General features: G+C 42.3%; 1 protein-coding gene across 1 annotated transcript in view; it reads left to right on the forward strand.

Annotated features, from left to right (window-relative positions):
- Positions 1-18,267, forward strand: part of TYR (tyrosinase) — a 95,046-nt gene that overhangs the window by 22,622 nt on the left and 54,157 nt on the right. The gene's annotated exons all lie outside the window — the stretch shown is intronic.

The raw sequence follows: 18,267 nt of genomic DNA on the forward strand, positions 1-18,267 counted from the left end.
GGCACGAGCATGGGTACTCAACTACTTTTAGCCATTGCACGGTGCATTATGGCCACTTCCAGGAGCATCATGCAGTATTTATTTAAACAAAGGCAGTGGGAGGATGAAATAAATGAGATGGATGTGGAGGAAGAGAATGTATTGGTTGATGAAACTGAAGAACTGAAGACTAGGAATTTAGAAATGCATTGCTTACAGTGGAGTGCCATTTCTGGAGACATGAAACCAGAACACATTGGTGGAACCACATCATTTTGGTGGCCTCGGATGACCAGCAGTGGGTGCAGAACTTCTGCATGTGCAAAACCACTTTCATGGAACTTTGTGATTTGCTTTCCTCTGCCCTGAAGTGCAGAGATACCTGAGTGAGACCTTCTTTGACAGTTCACAACTGAGTGGCAATCACTCTGTGGAGGTTTGCAACACCTGACAGCTATCGGTCAGTGGCAAATCAGTTCGGTGTGGGCAGATCTAAAGTGGGGGCTGCTGTGATGCAGGTAGTCAGAGCAGTCTGTCACCATCTCATGCAGAAGACCATGACCCTGGGAAATGTCCAGCACATGTTGGATGCTTTGCTGCCATGGGGTTTCCCAACTGTGGTGGGGCGATAGCTGGAACGCACATCCCCATTACAGCCCTGGACCACCTGGCCTCAGAATTCATAAACCGCAAGGGGTACTTCTCCATGATGTTGCAGGTTCTGGAACACAAATGTGTGGAACAAATGTCATTTCACCAACATCAACGTGGGATGGTTGGAAAAGGCGCATGATGCATGCATCTTTAGAACTTCAGGTCTGTACAGACAGCTTCTGGGTGGGTCTTTCTTCCCAGATCTGAAAATCAAGATTGGCAATGTGGAGATGCCTACAGTGATACTTGGGTGACCCTGCTTACAGTCATCACCCTTGCCTCATGAAGCCATACACAGGCACCCTGGACCACAGTCAGGAATGCTTCAACTACAGACTGAGTAAATGCAGAATGGCAATGGAATGTGCCTTTGGCGATTTAAAAGCCAGATTCAGGAGCCTTTTGATGAGTTTGGACTTTCTGAAACCAACATCCCCATCATGGTTGCAGCATGCTGTATTCTACAGAATATCTGCAAATTAAGGGGAGAGAATTTCATGCAGCCTGGGTTGCAGAGACAGAGGCCATAAGCAGTGCTTAGGCACAGCTACACACAAGGGCATTCACCAATGCACACGCAGAGGCAGAAGCAATCAGGGAGGCTTTGAAAAATACCTTTATGAATGCGCAGACAGCCACATGATTTTGCTGCATTTAACTGTTGTGATACCACCCACTCCCCTCAATAATGTGCACTCCCCACCCCCTGTGAATCAATACATGAGACTGTGGTTTTTAAAGAAAAAGAATATTTTTATTTAGGAGGGCAGTAAGGTGCAGAAGAAAGAAGAGATGTCAGGAGTGGTGGAACAGCTTTTTGCAGTGATGAGAGGTCATGGGGATGGAGCGAGAGACTGTCCTTGCCCTCACCCCCTATGTTCAGGGACCAGGATGAAAGCAGGTTGAGCTATGTTGAAGGGAGTCTGGGCAGCAGGGAGTGGAGTGCACATAAGTCCAGCACTGGGCATGCAGGATCTCGGTTTACTCTCTGACAGCCATCAGGAGCTCTCCCAAGTCCTCTTTCCTGTACTGCAGCACAAACTCTTGTGGGGCTGAAGGATACTCTGCTGCCGCAGCTCTGCCAACATTTGCTCAACAGTGGTCTGCTGTCAAACTTTTCCAGCTGCCACAGGGTAAGGTCCTAGTTGCATCTTTTCCTTTTCTTCACCATGGCGACCTTGTCTTCTCCATTGAAGATGCCTGCTGAAGAAAGTGAAGGTCAAAATTTAAATACAATTGACTCGAAGTGCTTACCCGTACACTGAGTGGGACTCTGTTTGACAACTACTGCAACTTTTGTCCAAGGCCACATTTGGCTTCTTAAGGATGACAGTGAGTCAACCTCAGCAGAACAGATTACTTACCCAGATCATTTCATTGCAGACATGATAAGATATTGCCAGAATAAGAAGGGAGTGGAGGGGTTGAAAATAAAGCCATGTAAACTCTAAATTATAACGAGTGTGGGTGGAGGTCAGAGAGATGGCAGGCTGGCTGAAGGGTTATCCCTGGAAAGTGCAAAGCATGGAAAAAAATTTCTTGGTGGCTCCTGGTCAATCCTGTGCAGGGGAAAGGCCATTTAAAGCAGGGAAAGCTCATGCAGGACATGCTGGTGTCCAGCACTGGGTCTGCAGAGCCAGGCAGCTGAGTGGCTGTGAGGGAGTGGGGTTGATTCTGCCAGTCACATGGCAGGCTGGCTGGGGGATGATCCCTGTAAAGTGAAAAGCATAGACAAATCTTTCTTGGTGGTTCCTCATCAAGCCAGTAGCAGGTTGGGAGGGGAGAATGACAGGAGAGATCACCAGCCAGATGGCATAGCAGGGCAATCCTGGGAAATTTAAACATCCAGAGAGCAGTGCAAACAAATCTAACTAAAATTCCTGAGTTTTTTTTGGCTGGGCAAAGAAGACATCAGCCTTTTAAGAATAACAGAGAATGAAAAGGAAAATATGCTCAGACTGCACGAGCACGAGGCTGGAAAATGTGCCAAAGTGCTGTGTCGATGATGAGTGGCCCAGGTCTAGGCTGGCAGGATCAGCTTCACTGGGCCACTGCTGATGACTATTACCATCCTCCTCCTCATTGACCTCCACCCGCTGCTCCCTCTCTTGGCTCGGCACCTCTCGGCTCCTACTGGAATCCTCAGTATGGCCTCCTGAAGAGTCCCAGTTGAAACTGGGAACCATGGTTGGGTCCCTCACATGAAAGTCATCCAGCTGTTTCTAATACCAGCACATCTTGGGAGATGACCCAGATTGACCGTTGGCTTTCATGGACTTTATGATAGCTCTGCCGGAGCTCCTTTACTTTTAGCTGGTATTACAGAGTGTCTCAGGAGTAATCGTTTGCAATCATCCCCTGCTAAATCTTTTCAGAAATGTCTGCATTGTGCTTGCAAACTCGAAGTGACTCCTCTCCCCAAACAGAAATGAGATCCAGGATCTTATTATGGGTCCATGCTGGGGCTCTCTTGAGACCCTAAGAACTCAGATCAGAAGAACCCTGCGTACTCAAGACGGCAAGATGGCTAGATGAGATGGCTAGAGATGTAATGCCTAGGTGCAATGGATGGCTCCTGATGGGCTCTCTTGAGGTGTGCTATCCACACTGGTCAAAAAGAAAATAAATTCAAATTCCTGGGCTTCTTGGTGTCTAATTCAAATTCACGAATTTCCTGTTACCTACTTCCTACATACCTGGAGAGCAGCACAGAAAAAGGCCAGAACAGATAACTGAGGAGCATTGTGGGATATGTGTGGGACACTTCTGGAAGCCAATAAAATCAATTTAAAGAAACACTGTTTCCCCACTAACTTTATTTCAATCTTTTAAATTCAAACTTGGTGTTACGCTGACTCACATGGTCAAAGTAAGAATGTCGACCTTAGCGCTCCCTAAAATCAGCTTAATGGTATTTGCATTGAAGACAGTTACATTGTAAAATCAATCTAACTGCCTTAAAATCAACTTTAGGTAGTAGTAAGGACATAGCCTTAATATAGAAGATTTTGACTGGGACCAAAATCCTTGGAATTCTTCTGCAATGCAAAGCACTAAGAATGTTACAATAATGGCTCGAGGTCAGTTTGCTGAATTCAAAACAGACCACACTTTGGAAATAAAGTTTGATGATACATCCTTGGATTCTTCCTGGTTGATGATGAGAGGTGACTAACCTGTACTTTTTGACTGTACTATCTCCATTCTGTTGCACTTTTCAATAAACATGTCTGCATGAGTTACGTTTTTGAAGCCTGACTTATATGAAGCACACACAAAGACAACATCTGAAATCAGTGGAGCAAGAAGTCAGAGTGGCGCTGTCAACATTTCCTGCCAGTGTTAAAGACAAGCTTAGATGTCTCACTGACAGTTTTTTGTTACTTTTCTAAATATAATTTGTGGTCATTCACTACTGATTGCGAGTCACAGTGGGGAGCACTGATCTTTTCATCGAATTCAGGGCAGAATTTCAGAGTTGCATTCTGGGTTAGACAGTGCTAAGCTTGGATCTCAGAGCTGGAGTCTGGCATTTGATGCTTTTCACTTCCAAAGCCATATGCCTCAAAGATTGAAAGTTAATGCCACAAACCTTGATACATAGTAGTACCCTTAGCTGATGTTTCCTGAATGGTATAATTTTTGTATTATTTGTTGTTCATTAGCTGCTATATTTTTGAGACAATTTATATGTCTGTCTCTGGGTCTGTTAGCCTGTTTGTTCAAGAACTCTTCCTAAATTGTAAGTATGAGGATCATCAGATTTGGTATGCAGCTTCTGACCTCTTATCATAATTTGAAGTGGAATAAGAGTTTTGCTGTGCCAGGAAAATTAGCTGTGCCTGGAATGGGACTGCATCTCTTAAAACCAGGATTTTTTTGTGCCAGTAAATGCTGGTATGGCACACTGGCATCGTTTTTCAGAATGACAGCTGGGGTGTGGAGCCTTGTCAGCAGTTCCAGCCATAGGAACCCTGGCTGGGGGAGTCAGGGGGACCCCAGCAGCCCCATGGCTGGAAGCTGGCTGGGGTGCAGAACCCAGCCCCCAGCTCCAGCTGCAGAAAACCCAGTCAGCAACACAATAGTACCAAAGTGAGGCAAAAAGAGCACTGCAGTGAAGAAATAAAGGAGTCCTGGTAGAGATGGAGCAATCTAAAGTCCCCAAGGAGTTGAAATTCTCTGCAGCAGACTCCTGACAGAGATTCAAACAGGCTTTGGCAGGTAAGAAGACAAACCGAAAAATATTAATTTTCTAAAATACTTGAGGCCAAAAGCAATGTGTAGAGGGCATATGGGGTTCAAAGTTCAAAACTGGACTGCCTGTTATTGAAGGCACATTGTTTCTTAAATTTCTTGAGACCACAGAACACCAAACAATAACATTTTTATGTGGAACACCTATGAAAATTTTCTTCAAAAAAAATTGTCACACCAAAGCTGTGTCTACACGTGCATGCTGCTTCGAAGCAGCGGCACCAACTTCGAAATAGTGCCTGTCACGGCTACACGTGTTGGGTGCTATTTCGATGTTAACATCGACGTTAAGCGGCGAGACGTCGAAGCTGCTAACCCCATGAGGGGATAGGAATAACGCCCTACTTCGACGTTCAACGTCGAAGTAGGGACCATGTAGTCGTTGCGCGTCCCGCAACATCGAAATTGCAGGGTCCTCCATGGCGGCCATCAGCTGAGGGGTTGACAGACGCTCTCTCTCCAGCCCCTGCGGGGCTCTATGGTCACCGTGGGCAGCAGCCCTTAGCCCAGGGCTTCTGGCTGCTGCTGCTGCAGCTGGGGATCCATGCTGCAGGCACAGGGTCTGCAACCAGTTGTCGGCTCTGTGGATCTTGTGTTGTTTAGTGCAACTGTGTCTGGGAGGGGCCCTTTAAGGGAGCGGCTTGCTGTTGAGTCCGCCCTGTGACCCTGTCTGCAGCTGTTCCTGGCACCCTTATTTCGATGTGTGCTACTGTGGCGTGTAGATGTTCCCTCGCTGCGCCTATTTCGATGTGGTGCCGCACAACGTCGATGTTGAACATCGACGTTGCCAGCCCTGGAGGACGTGTAGACGTTATTCATCGAAATAGCCTGTTTCGATGTCACTACATCGAAATAAGCTATTTCGATGTAGCGTTCACGTGTAGACGTAGCCCAAAACAAACAAACAAACAAACAAACAAAAGCAAAAGGGATTGTGAAGAACTACAAAAAGATCTCAGCAAACTGAGTGATTGGGCAGCAAAATGGCAAATGAAATTTAATGTGGGTAAGTGTAAGGTAATGCATGTTGGAAAAAATAACCCAAATTACACGTACTACATGATGGGGTCAAATTTAGCTACGACAGATCAGGAAAGGGATCTTGGAGTTATAGTGGATAGTTCTCTGAAGACATCCACGCAGTGTGCAGCGGCAGTTAGTAAGGCAAATAGGATGTTAGGAATTATTAAAAAAGGGATCGATAATAAGACAAAAGATATCATACTTCCCCTATATAAAACTATGGTACGCCCACATCTCGAGTACTGCGTGCAGATGTGGTCTCCTCACCTCATAAAAGATATATTGGCATTAGAAAAGGTTCAGAAAAGGGCGACTAAGATGATTAGGGGCTTGGAAAGGGTCCCATATGGGGAGAGGCTAGAGAGACTGGGACTTTTCAGTTTGGAAAAAACGCGATTGAGGGGCGATATGATAGAGGTATATAAAATCATGAACGGTGTGGAGAAAGTGAATATAGAAAAATTATTTACCTTTTCCCATAATACAAGAACTAGGGGACACCAAATGAAATTGATGGGTAGTAGGTTCAAAACTAATAAAAGGAAATTTTTCTTCACACAGCGCACAGTCAACCTGTGGAACTCCTTGCCCGAGGAGGCTGTGAAGGCCAGGACTCTATTAGGGTTTAAAAAAGAGCTTGATAAATTTTTGCAGGTCAGGTCCATAAATGGCTATTAGCCAGGGATAAAGTATGGTGCCCTAGCCTTCATAACAAGGGCAGGAGATGGATGGCAGGAGATAAATCACTTGTCTTCTGTTCTCCTTCTCTGGGGCACCTGGCATTGGCCACCGTCGGCAGATGGGATGCTGGGCTTGATGGACCTTTGGTCTGACCCAGTATGGCCATTCTTATGTTCTTATGTTCTTATGTTCTTAACAAACAAACAAACACAACATGACATAATTTAATCAGTTATCATAGAAGAGGTAACATTCTATCTGGTTTTAACAATATAAAATATAGTCTTATTGTAAAATTTGGGATTATTTTTCCATATGCTCATGGCACACCTGCGAGTTGTTCATGGAACACCAGTGTTCCACAGAACATAGTTTAAGAAACACTCATTTAGAGGAGATAGATGCTACAAGAGGACATACTCACAAGAAAGGACACTTGGGCATGGAGAAATGAAACCCAGAAAGAACAATATACTGCATTGGCTATAAATGAAAATAAAGTAAATTGTTAAATAGTGTGAAAGTTCAAAAATATCATCCTAAAAAGGAAAAACAGTCTATGCTGTTAAAAAAATGAACAGTTATGGCCTTGGTCTAAAGTTGGTGTAGATTTAGTTTCATATGCAGGTAAAAACTATGTTTTGATCTTGAATTGTTATTCTCATGTTCCATTATTGCATTATCCAAGGTTGTTTTCTTTGAGAAATTACATCAAAACATGTTATAATGTGCATAAAATCCACATTTTCCACACATGGAATACTGGAAGTTATCCTGTATGATAACGTTTTTCAGTCTGATAGACATAAATATAAAAAATTAGCTAGAGAGTATGGGCTTAAGCCCATGCCTTTAAGCCCTAAGTATCCCCAACCCAATAGCCCTAAAGAGAATGGCATGAAAACTGTTAAATGACTTTTGGAAAAGATCAGTGACACAGGCAGAGACTCATAGTTGGCTCTATTAAACTACTCAGCAGCTCCAATGAATCATGGACTGTCGCCTGCAGAGATATTTTTTGGCAGGAAGTTGTCAACAAGATTCCCTAATCCCTAATAGCAATACAGACTCAGAGGTGTAAAAGTAATGTATGTTTAAAAAAAATACCATGATGGATGGTCCAGTGTGTTAGAGCCATTGAAGCCCAGAGATGCTGTGTGGATTCATGATGGTAGTGGCTCAGCACAGAAGGCAATAGTAATTCTGAAGGCCCCACCCCACCCATGATCTGATGAGATATAGCCTCCTGAAGGATGTACTTTTCACAGGAACAGGAAACATCTACAACATGTTGCTGAAGAAGAGGGCCATAAGCAGGCAGACAATTCGCTGACAGCTACAGGCCAAAGCACTGAAGAAACCACTGAGGACCTTCACACAAGCAAACAAAGCAGTTTCATGAATCAGCTAGTGTAAAGACTGAAATGATGCCTTGCAGACTGCACAGCACAGTGTCATTTCCCCTGTCATTGTACTGCAAGGTACCTGCTGTTACCCTCACAAATTTATGACCAGATAGGACCTAGTTCTGATCTTATTTATGCAGGATTTATATCACTATAACTCCATACAGGGTCAGATTCTGATTTAAGTTAGTGTAAATCCAGAATAACTCCATTTACTGCAGTGGAGTTGCTTCGGTTTCACATGAGTGGCTCCCAAGTTCAGGATCTAACCCACTGACTTCAGTAGAATGACTCCTAATTTACACCAATGCCAGATAAGTATCAGGTTAATCATTCACTAAAACAAAGTCTATGGGGTGGCTTTGTGGTTAGACTGATAGATTAAAAAACTATAGGCTAGGCTTCTAATTGTCCCTCTGCCATTGCTAAGTGACCGGAAATAAATCCAGTGCCTCAGTTTCCCTTTGTGGAAAACGATAGTGACCTCTGTTTTTTAAAAATCATACTTTGAGATCTACTGATGAAAAGTGCGATATAAGAACTAGGTATTATTGTTGTTACCAACAACATCCGCTGCAATCCAATGGCAAGTTAAAAAGAATCTACTTAGGCTGATAAAGTGTATGGTACGTAAGAGTAGCAACCACAGTACCGATCAAAAACAGGCCAAAAATCACCCAATAAAACCCTTGCTTAAAGGAGCTTAGAGCACAAGCTCTTCACTCTCCCAATGAAATGGGCATCCAATGGAACTGAAAAATAATGTCAATAACAGGTTATGCAATGCCCCTTAAAGTAAAGTAAAATTTTTAAAGTTTTCGTGAACGCTGCTTCTGCCTGGGAAGCCTGCCTGATTATATGAGGTATGCAGATTGTGTATGAAGTACAATTCCAGGTGTAAACATGCATCGCTTGAGCATAAATGGACCATGATAGCTGACTAAGATGGAGATGTGTGCTTTTTTTTTCCCCTGAAGTTTTTGGTCTATGGGGTAATAGCACTGTCACACTTGGCCCTAGCCTATATGAACACCTCTGCTGGAGCATGCTTAGTGCAAAGGGCTTGGATGGGGCTGTGGGGGCGACTTGCGAACAAAGAGCTATAAGTTTGTACTTCATAACCACAGGCTGCTGCCAAACCCTAGAGTGCCATCACCAAGGACACACTGCAGGACACTGTTGACTCCATGGTCACACTGAAGTCACACATTAGTCATGTCCAATTACATTGGAGGGGGTGACATGGCTCAAATCAGACAGTGTAACTTTCTTGTTGACTATAGATCTTTAGGGCAGTTCTGCCGTCCTTGTGGCTTCCTCTCACCAGCAAGATCCCAACAGAAACCAAGAGGAGTGTTGGTTGAAAAAGGATGGATTATGCTCTGTTGAATTTAGCCTTGAAATGTCTTCTACAAAACAACTGCTAGAGGTTAGAGCGTCAGCTGATGTACACTGGCATAGTACCATCTTTGATAATCAGCTGAGGATTCAATGCTCAGAATTGTGTTAATTATCTTAGGGCTGATCTACATTTAAAACTTGTCTATATAACTATGGCAAAAAAAGATGTGAATAATCCACTCCCATGAATACTGTCGTTATACCAATATAACCCCAACTGTAGACACAACTAGATCAATAGACAAATGTTTCTATTGACCTTGCTACTGGTTGCTTGGTTCCTTCAGCTGATGGAAAATCCATTCTGTTGCTACAATCTGTAGCTACTCTATGGGGTTACAGTGGCATGTTGTAGCTATTCTACTTGAGGGCCCACAGAGGAAACAAAGTTTTATTTTCCCTTTTTCATGTACTTAAAATAGGCATATCAGTTTGAGTGTGTGCTTCTCTGCATCATGGAATCCTTCTGACAGCCACATTCATCCCCAGATGTGTTGGTGTCAATGTGACCCAGGAATGTACCTTACAGATTGAAATTTCACATTCAAAATGATTGACGTTCTTAGCACTTGACTTAGAAATAATGCAGGGTGAATTTTACTTAAGCAGTACCATTATGCATTTATAAACGCTAACAGCCCTGAAAGTAGTTAAATAGCTTAATGTGGTTAAGTGATAAAGTGTCACAGATGTTAAACAATAAACCACAATAATCCAGGAGGTGGTGTGATTTATGGGATATTTGCCGCATCACTGCAGTAATTAATGCTGATAATAATATTAAAGTTCTGAATACTCTCTGAAAGCTACCAAATGCACTTAGAGCTGTCAGTTCAGCAGCAAATAAGGAGGAGTGAAGGAAGACACTATGGCTGTGTCTACACTGAGCCCTAGCACTGACAGTTTGAGGCAAATAAGCAGTCTCTTGAATGCAAAATGATAACTCATTTGCATATTCATGGGGTTAATGTGCATATTCAAGGTGCTAATTTGCCTGTCTGCTGAACAAATCAAGCAGTGGAGATGTGGTTCTTCCAGCAAAAACCCTCTTTGTTGGCAGTCCTTTACTCCTGGAAAAAATCAGGCATAAGGGGCTGCCACCAAAGGGGTTTTTTACTGGCAGAACCATGTCTACACTGCTTGATTTCTGCCACAAAACGCAAATTAGCCTCATGAATATGCACATTAGCCACATGAATATGCAAATGAGCCACCATCTTGCATTTTTGAGACTGCGTATTTGCATCAAACTGTTGGCACTAGTGCTCAGTGTAGACACAGCCTACTTGTCTTGTACTACATTTACAAAGCTCGGTGACTGGCTGATTGTATAGAGTGTTTCATGATCTCTGACGGTGAGCTGTTGTTACTATAACAAAATCATCATCATCATCATCATCATCACTGCCACCACAATAACCATGTTGGAAGCTGGGGCACCATCAGAATCATCCAACTGTCTCCACCCCGAACATTGTGTGCCAGTGCTTAAGTCTCCATGAAGTCCATTCCTGTCCACTCTTTTATGTTGTCAGCCATCTCTTCTGTCTCCCTTGTTGTCTCCTCCCCTGAACTATCAACTGAAGGACAACCTTGGAGAGGTCAGATGATCTTGTTACATGGCTGTACCACTTCAACTTGCACGTCTTCATGGTTATTAGGAGGTCTTAATATGACTCATATTATTGGCTGACAATGTTGTGGACCTCTTCATTAATAACATGATCAAGGTAGGGCATGCCCAGGATTTTACAAAAATCTCTGAGCTCTGCTAGCTGTACTTTCTCTTCGAGTTCTGCCACAAGGAGCCATGTCTCACAAACTTCCAGGAAAATTTAAATAACCAATGCATGCAGCAGTTTCCATTTGGATTCCAAGGGGATGTTCTTGTTCCTCCAAATTGGTTTAACTTTGCCACTGTTTCTGTTATGTGTTCAGTTCTTGCCAAAATTGCTGAGTTTGATCCTTCATCTGTGATGACTGCCCCCAAACACTTGGACTGTTTCACTGGCTCCAGCTATTATCCTCTGACAGTGATATGTGACCTGATCCCATCTTGATTTCCAGGCTGGGTTTTGGGGTTTTGGGTTTTTTTTTTTGTTTGTTTGTTTTTTTGCTTTGTTTTGTTTTGGTTTTTGTGGAGGTATCACTCAATCATTTCACAAGCTTGGCAAGTTCATCTTTGCTACCTTCCAGGCTGTCAATGTCAGCAGTGAACTAAAGAGTTGAGATTGTTTGAGCTCCTGTGCTGACCATGCATATATGATCTCCTGGGCACCAGTCATTGTGCATTCCAACTAGATCTTGAACAGGGTAGATGAAAGAAGGCAGCCTTGTCAGATTTCAACTGTGGTGTGAAACCACTCTCCTATTGTGCCATTGATGAGAACTGCACTGTTGGTCTTGGCATATAGTTATTTAATGGCAAAAATAAGCTTGTGCCCAGCATTGCATTTCTTCAAGTTTGCCCAGAGATCTTCATGCCACACTTTGTCAAACACCTTCTTGAAGTCAATGAAAATGTGGTAGATGTCCTGATAGCATTGTAAATACTCCCCACATAGAAACTGAAGACTGAAAATGTGTTCTGTGGTACTTCTTCCAGTGTGAAAGTCAGCCTGTTTTTCAGCGATGATATTCTCTGCTTGTGGCTTCAATATGTTCAATATTACTTTCAACATCACTTTGCTGAGATGACTAATTAAGCTTATGGTCCATTACTCTTGACACAATTCCAAGTTGCTTTTCTTTGGCAGAGTGATAATTAGTGACTGTGTACGTACGAAAGGCCACTCAGAGGTCTGCCTGATCTTGTTGAAGATCTTGGTGAGTATATGTATTATTTCTCCTCTGTATTGGGCATCTCAGACTTCTGAGCCCCAGAACCTCATCCTGCCCACAAACTAGGTGGAGAGCACTCTGATTTCAGGCACCCAAGCTTTTATTATGCGTGACAAGTCCCATCACCTTCTGTGTTACTATCCTTGGTCACAGTAACCCCTCCAGTTACCCAAGCCAGCTTCTCCCATTTCTGCACTCTGGGGCTGCTAGCCTCTATAGCCAAACCCTCCAGCTAGTGGGGAGCAGAGCCTTCCATTCCCTGGCTCTTCCCCTTCCAGCTGGGCTGTTGTCCATATATGTAACCATTCCTTTCTTCCATGCTGACTTTCACAGCTGTCTCCTCTTCTTCATGCAGTATTGAACATTCTTCCTCCTTTTCTTCATCTGAGCTTTCTACATCACTAGGATCTCCATTTGTCTGATAGTTATGTAGAACGGAGCAGTAGTTTGTCCAAAGCTGGTGTCTCTTCCTTCTGCAAGCCAAGGGGGCAGGCAAAGTGGGCAGTTGCCCCTATGTCCAGCATTTCAAAGTGGCCCAAAGCTCTAGCCACTGCTATAGTGGCAACAGCAACAGCCAGAGTGCCAGACCCCTTTGAAACACTGCAGTGCACTGTGTTGCTGCTCCACACATGGTGGGCGGGGGGCCAGGGCTGACTGACCTTAGTCCCACCCATTCTAGGGGCAGGGAGCTGCCCCCATCTTGCCCTCAGTCCTGCAGCAATGGGCAGTGCTGCTGCTATCAGCTCAATCTATAATAAACGTTAGGCCACAGCTGCAGCTGCTGTACATTGGCATAATTCCGTTGAAGTCAGCTGAATTCCATTGAACCACTGAGTTCTTCATTTACAGTGTTACGAGTAAAAGCAGAACCTGGCAACTTGTTTTTATTAATTTGGTTTTACTTCAATTTAAATCAATGGCAAAGCTCCTACTGACCTCAATAATACAAGATCGAGCCATAACTACTGGTTATAGCACATCATAGAATTATAGAGTACTAGGGGTGTGTCTACACTAGGAGCTAACTTCGAAGTTAATGTTAAAGTTAGGTGCTACTTCAAAGTAGCCACCAGAGAGTCTACACTCTGAAGTCCTTACTCCTTTCCCAGGAATGGCGTAGTGCCCTGCTTCGAAGTTTAATTTTGAAGTAGGGTGTGTGTAGACTCTCAACTTTGATGTTGCTTACTTAGAAGTTGTCCTTCAAGTAAGCCACTTCAAAGTTATTTTTGTAGCAGAGACACAGCTAGAACAGGAAGGGACCTCAAGAGGTCATCAGGTACAGTCCCTTGCACTCACAGCAGGACCAACCACTGTCTAGATCATGGCTGAAAGATGTTTGTTTAACCTGCTCTTGAATACTTCCAACAACAGAGTTTTCACAACCGCCCAAAGTAATTTATTCCAGCGTTTAACCACCCTGACAGTTAGGAAGTTTTTCTTAATGTTCAACCTAAACCTCCCTTGCTGCAATTTAAGCCCATTGTTTTTTGTCCTGTCCTCAGAGATTAAGGTTAAAGAGAATAATTTTTCTCCCTCCTCCTTGTAATAATCTTTTAAGTCACTGAAAGCGATTATCATGTCCCCTCTCAGTCTTCTCTTTTCCAAACTAAAGAAACCTAATTCATAAAATCATCCTTTGTAGATTATGTTTCTTGGACCTTTAATCATTTTTGTTCCTCTTGTTGAGACTTTCTCCAATTTCTCCACATCATTCTTGAAATGGCATGAACAGAATTGGACACAATACTCCAGTTAAGGCTTAATTAGTCCATAGTAGAACATAGGAATTACTGCTCATGTCCTGCTTATGACACTCCTCTCAGTGCATCCCAGAATGATGTTTGCTTTTCAGCAACAGTGTCACATTGTTGACTCATAAGTACCCTATCTATAGTCCACTATCACCTCTAGATCCCATTCAGCAGTACTCCTTCCCAAACAATCACTTCCCATTTTTATATGTGTGAAACTAATTGTCCCTTCCTAAACAGAGTACTTGGCATTTGTCCTTATTGAACTTCATCCTGTTTACCTCAGACCATTCTGTCAGTTTGTCCAGATCATTTTGAATTTTAAATATATCTCTCTGAGAATGATTATTCAACCAATTATGCATCCACCTTAGAACAGTTCCAGCTATATTATATTTCTCTGGTTTATTGATAACAGATCATATAAGACTGTATCAAATGTTTTACTAAAGTCTATGTATACCATGTCTACGGATTCCCTCTTATCCACAAAGCTTGATATCCCATCAAAGAGAGCTATCAAGCTGGTTTGATGTGATTTGTTCTTGACAAATCCATGCTGACTGTTACTTATCACCTTGTTGTCTTCCAGATGTTTGCAGATGTATTCTTTTATTATTTGCTCCATTATCTTTCCTGACACAGAATTTAAGATGACTGGTCTGCAGTTTCTTGGGTTTCCTTATTTCTCATTTTATATATGGGAACTATATGTACCCTTTCCAGTCTTCTGAGATCTTCCTGTCTTCCATGAGTTTTAGAAGATGATAGCTGATCATGCTCTAATGGAGTTTTCCTCTAAGAGCATCCCAGAGTTACCAATAGTGGTGGATTACAGATTCATTCCCTCCTCCTTTTTGAAGTACAGTTTTCCCTAAAAGTTACAGAATGAGTGAATATTATAAATTCTTCTGAATTGGCTCAGCCTGGTTAATCACCCACTGCCTAGAGTAAAGGGTTGTCCTGAGATCCTTTCAAACAAGTCTGAAAATAATTCAAGTGAAATCATAGTAAAGGCCATGCTGTGTAAAACATACAGAGGTAAAAGTGATACTCACTGATTTTATTATTGTTTCTTCTATCTTTAATATTTATATGAAATCTTCCACATCAAGAGCCCACAGTTTAGTATTTCACTCCTATTAGGCACATAATTAAACATGACCTCACCACCTGGTGCTAAAATTATCCCAGTTAACCAATAGCTGGTATGAATGACAATGTCCACATTAGGGCTATGTCTACACTTGCAAAAGAGGAATGCAAATAAGGGAAATTGAAACGCACGAGACACTGATTTATATATCTCATTTTTCATTTGCATAATCTCTTTTCAGAAGACATTCTTTTGAAAGAAAAGAAAAAAAGCAGTGTAGTCAGAGCTCTTTCAAAAATAAACCCCATCTTCGAAAGAAGCCTTCTTCCTATTTTGTTTCAGAAAGAAGGGTTCTTTCGAAGATGGGGTTTATTTTCAAAAGAGCCCCATCTATACTGCTTTTCTTTTGAAAGACTCTCTCCCAAAAAGAGATTATGCAAATGAAGCCAAGAGACATGTGAAGCAGTGCACTGTTTGCATTTTCTATTTCCCTCTTTTGCATTCCTCTTTCAAAAGAGGACTGCAAGTGTAGACATAGGCTAGGTGAAATTAGCTGTCTAAGAGATATCCTTGAGAAAAAGCTGCCCTAATTCAGTGCATCTTATTGTACAGAAGTGTTCTGTATAATCCCTTTCAGATAACTAAAATTCTAACACCATTTTTAGGGCGGAAACTTGCCAAAGCTTCTTAAGACTGATGAAAAAAATCTAAATCCCTGGCCTGAGTACTCCAGAAGCAACATAAGTAGTAATCTACTAATGTCCCTTCACACCTCCCCACTACAATGAGCTATAGTATGGTACAAATGAGGAGGCTGAAGTCTTATTCATTTTAAGAAGAATGACAAGGAGATTTTCAGCTGATTTTCATAGAACCATTTCATAGATGTGACAGCTGAAGTAAACTAACCATGTTATTGAGTACCTACATTAATAATCTTTGAGACCACAAGACGTTATTAGTATCATCTAGTGAGGTCTCCTGATAGTGGGGGGAAAGCTGTTTTTCACTGGTAATATCAGCAAAACTTTTGGCTGAACTACAACAAACCTCTTCACCTGTGCCAGATTGCTCTGAACAACACGCTTTCTAGAGTTTTATCCAAACCAGTTTTAAAATTTCTAAGTGATGTGGCTCCCATCACTTCCTTCCCAAGACTATTACACAACTTAATATTTACTATCAGGAAGCTTTTTCTGACATAAATTTCCCCTATATTAGTTACAGCTGCTTACTAATATTTCCCTATATACCACTTTAGATAATTCCACTCCTCCCCTGCTCTATCAAGAATCTTCAGATGTGAGTAGAATAATTAACACATGCCTCCTACTCATCTTAATCAGTTATGCATATCTAACTGATTAAGCCAGTTCCTGCTGTCTCTTGATCATCACTCTTCTTCTATGATTTCCCTTTGATTTGTCAACAGCTTTATGAGAACTCACTGAGTGGAAATGAGATCCACATTTTACTCTTATGGGAAGATTATTACTATTGCTAGAAATATTGCACTTATATCTATGGGACTCGGATGAGATGTAGGCCCCATTATACCAAGCCTTGCACATTCAAATACTAAACAACAGTCTTTGAGGCCAGGAAGATCTTTTAGTGTAAACAGACAAAACAAAGACAGATGGGGTGAAGTGACCACATGAAAAGGTCAGTTCTAAAGCTGGGAGTAGAACCTAGGTCTCCAAACACCCAACTAGGGCTCTATACACAAGACTATTGTTTTTCAACCTTTTCAATTTCAGGAACCAGCTTGCTGACTCCCTAACCTATGTCAGGAAGCTCTCAGGGACAAGCTACAGTCTGTCAGCCAGTCATTGAAATACATTGTGCTAGATCACTCTGCTTCCCCTATGGCTTCACTGCTTTGTGATGTAATAAAATGTTCTTGCAGGTTACTAGTGAGATATATTATGATTTATGCTGTTCTCAGAGCATGCAAGGCACTTGCTGGAAAAAGAGGAAAAGTTTGTGCCTTATTATATTTACGAACTTCACAGTTAAAAACATATGGCTGGAGATGAGTTGTTGCATTGAAATGGTGAAGCACTGAGATTTAATGTTGTAGGCATCTTGTTAGTTCCACTGTTTATGTTTTCATTCTTATAAGACTTTCTAATGTCTGTTCTGACAAGCTTCAGTGTCATGGAGGCCTTGTGTTTATTTATGTTGTAATATAGCTTTTTAAAGAGTGTTTCTAAAGAAAGAGTAGAAGGATATTAGTTTAGGCCAAAGAAACAGGAAGCTGAACACTAATTTCAGGGCTTGTCTACACTTACCTGAAGATTGACGTGCTGGCAGTCAATCTTCCAGAGTTTGATTTTTGTGCATCTGGTAAAGACATGGCAAAATCAACCTTTCTGGGCTCGGTCATTAACACTGGTACTCCATGCTATTGTGTGGAGTAAGGGACATTGCCATGAGATTAGAGAGGCTCAGTCTTCACTAGGGGAGTAAGTCAATTCTAGTACGTTGATTCTATCTACGCAAATGCCGTGGCTAGAATTGCAAATCTAAAATCATTTTATTTCCCTAGTATAGACATAGACTAAGTAATACCACAATACTTGCTACAGTGAGTAGTAACAAGTACAAGACCCAGCCGGATCCATTTATATATTTCTGACACCATACAGTATGTCTACACTGCAGTTAAAAAGCTATGATGGCGTGTGCCAGCAGCCTTGGGCTCAGGGAGCTTGAGCTAAGGGGCTCTGATGGTGGTGTAGATGCCTGGGCTTGGGCTGAAGCCCAGGCTGCAGGATTCTGTAAGGTGGGAAGGGTGCAGAACTCTGTCTCCAGCCCATGTCCAAACATTTACACCACCATCAGAGAGACCCTAACCTTGAGTCAAATAGTCTAGGCCAGCTTTGGGATTTTAATTGCATCTTTTAATGACTACTATAGTTTTTTGAACACAGTGGAGCCTGAAGGCCCCAGTCAGGGAAAAACACTCAGTGCTGCACACCCACTACAACCCCAAGTCCAAAGAACTTGCAGTCTATCACAAGTTACAACAGGCTGTTTTGACTTATGGACTAGTAATTGCCAGGATCACTCTCTTTTCACTTACTTATCTTGGACTCCTACTCCTCTGTCAGTTATCCAGTATTTGTCAGATATGGTAAGTTAGTTAAATAATTCCCTGAGTACGTTTGGAGCCAAA

The sequence above is a fragment of the Carettochelys insculpta genome, chromosome 1, assembly GCF_033958435.1.
Source record: "Carettochelys insculpta isolate YL-2023 chromosome 1, ASM3395843v1, whole genome shotgun sequence".
Lineage (NCBI taxonomy): Eukaryota > Metazoa > Chordata > Testudines > Carettochelyidae > Carettochelys > Carettochelys insculpta.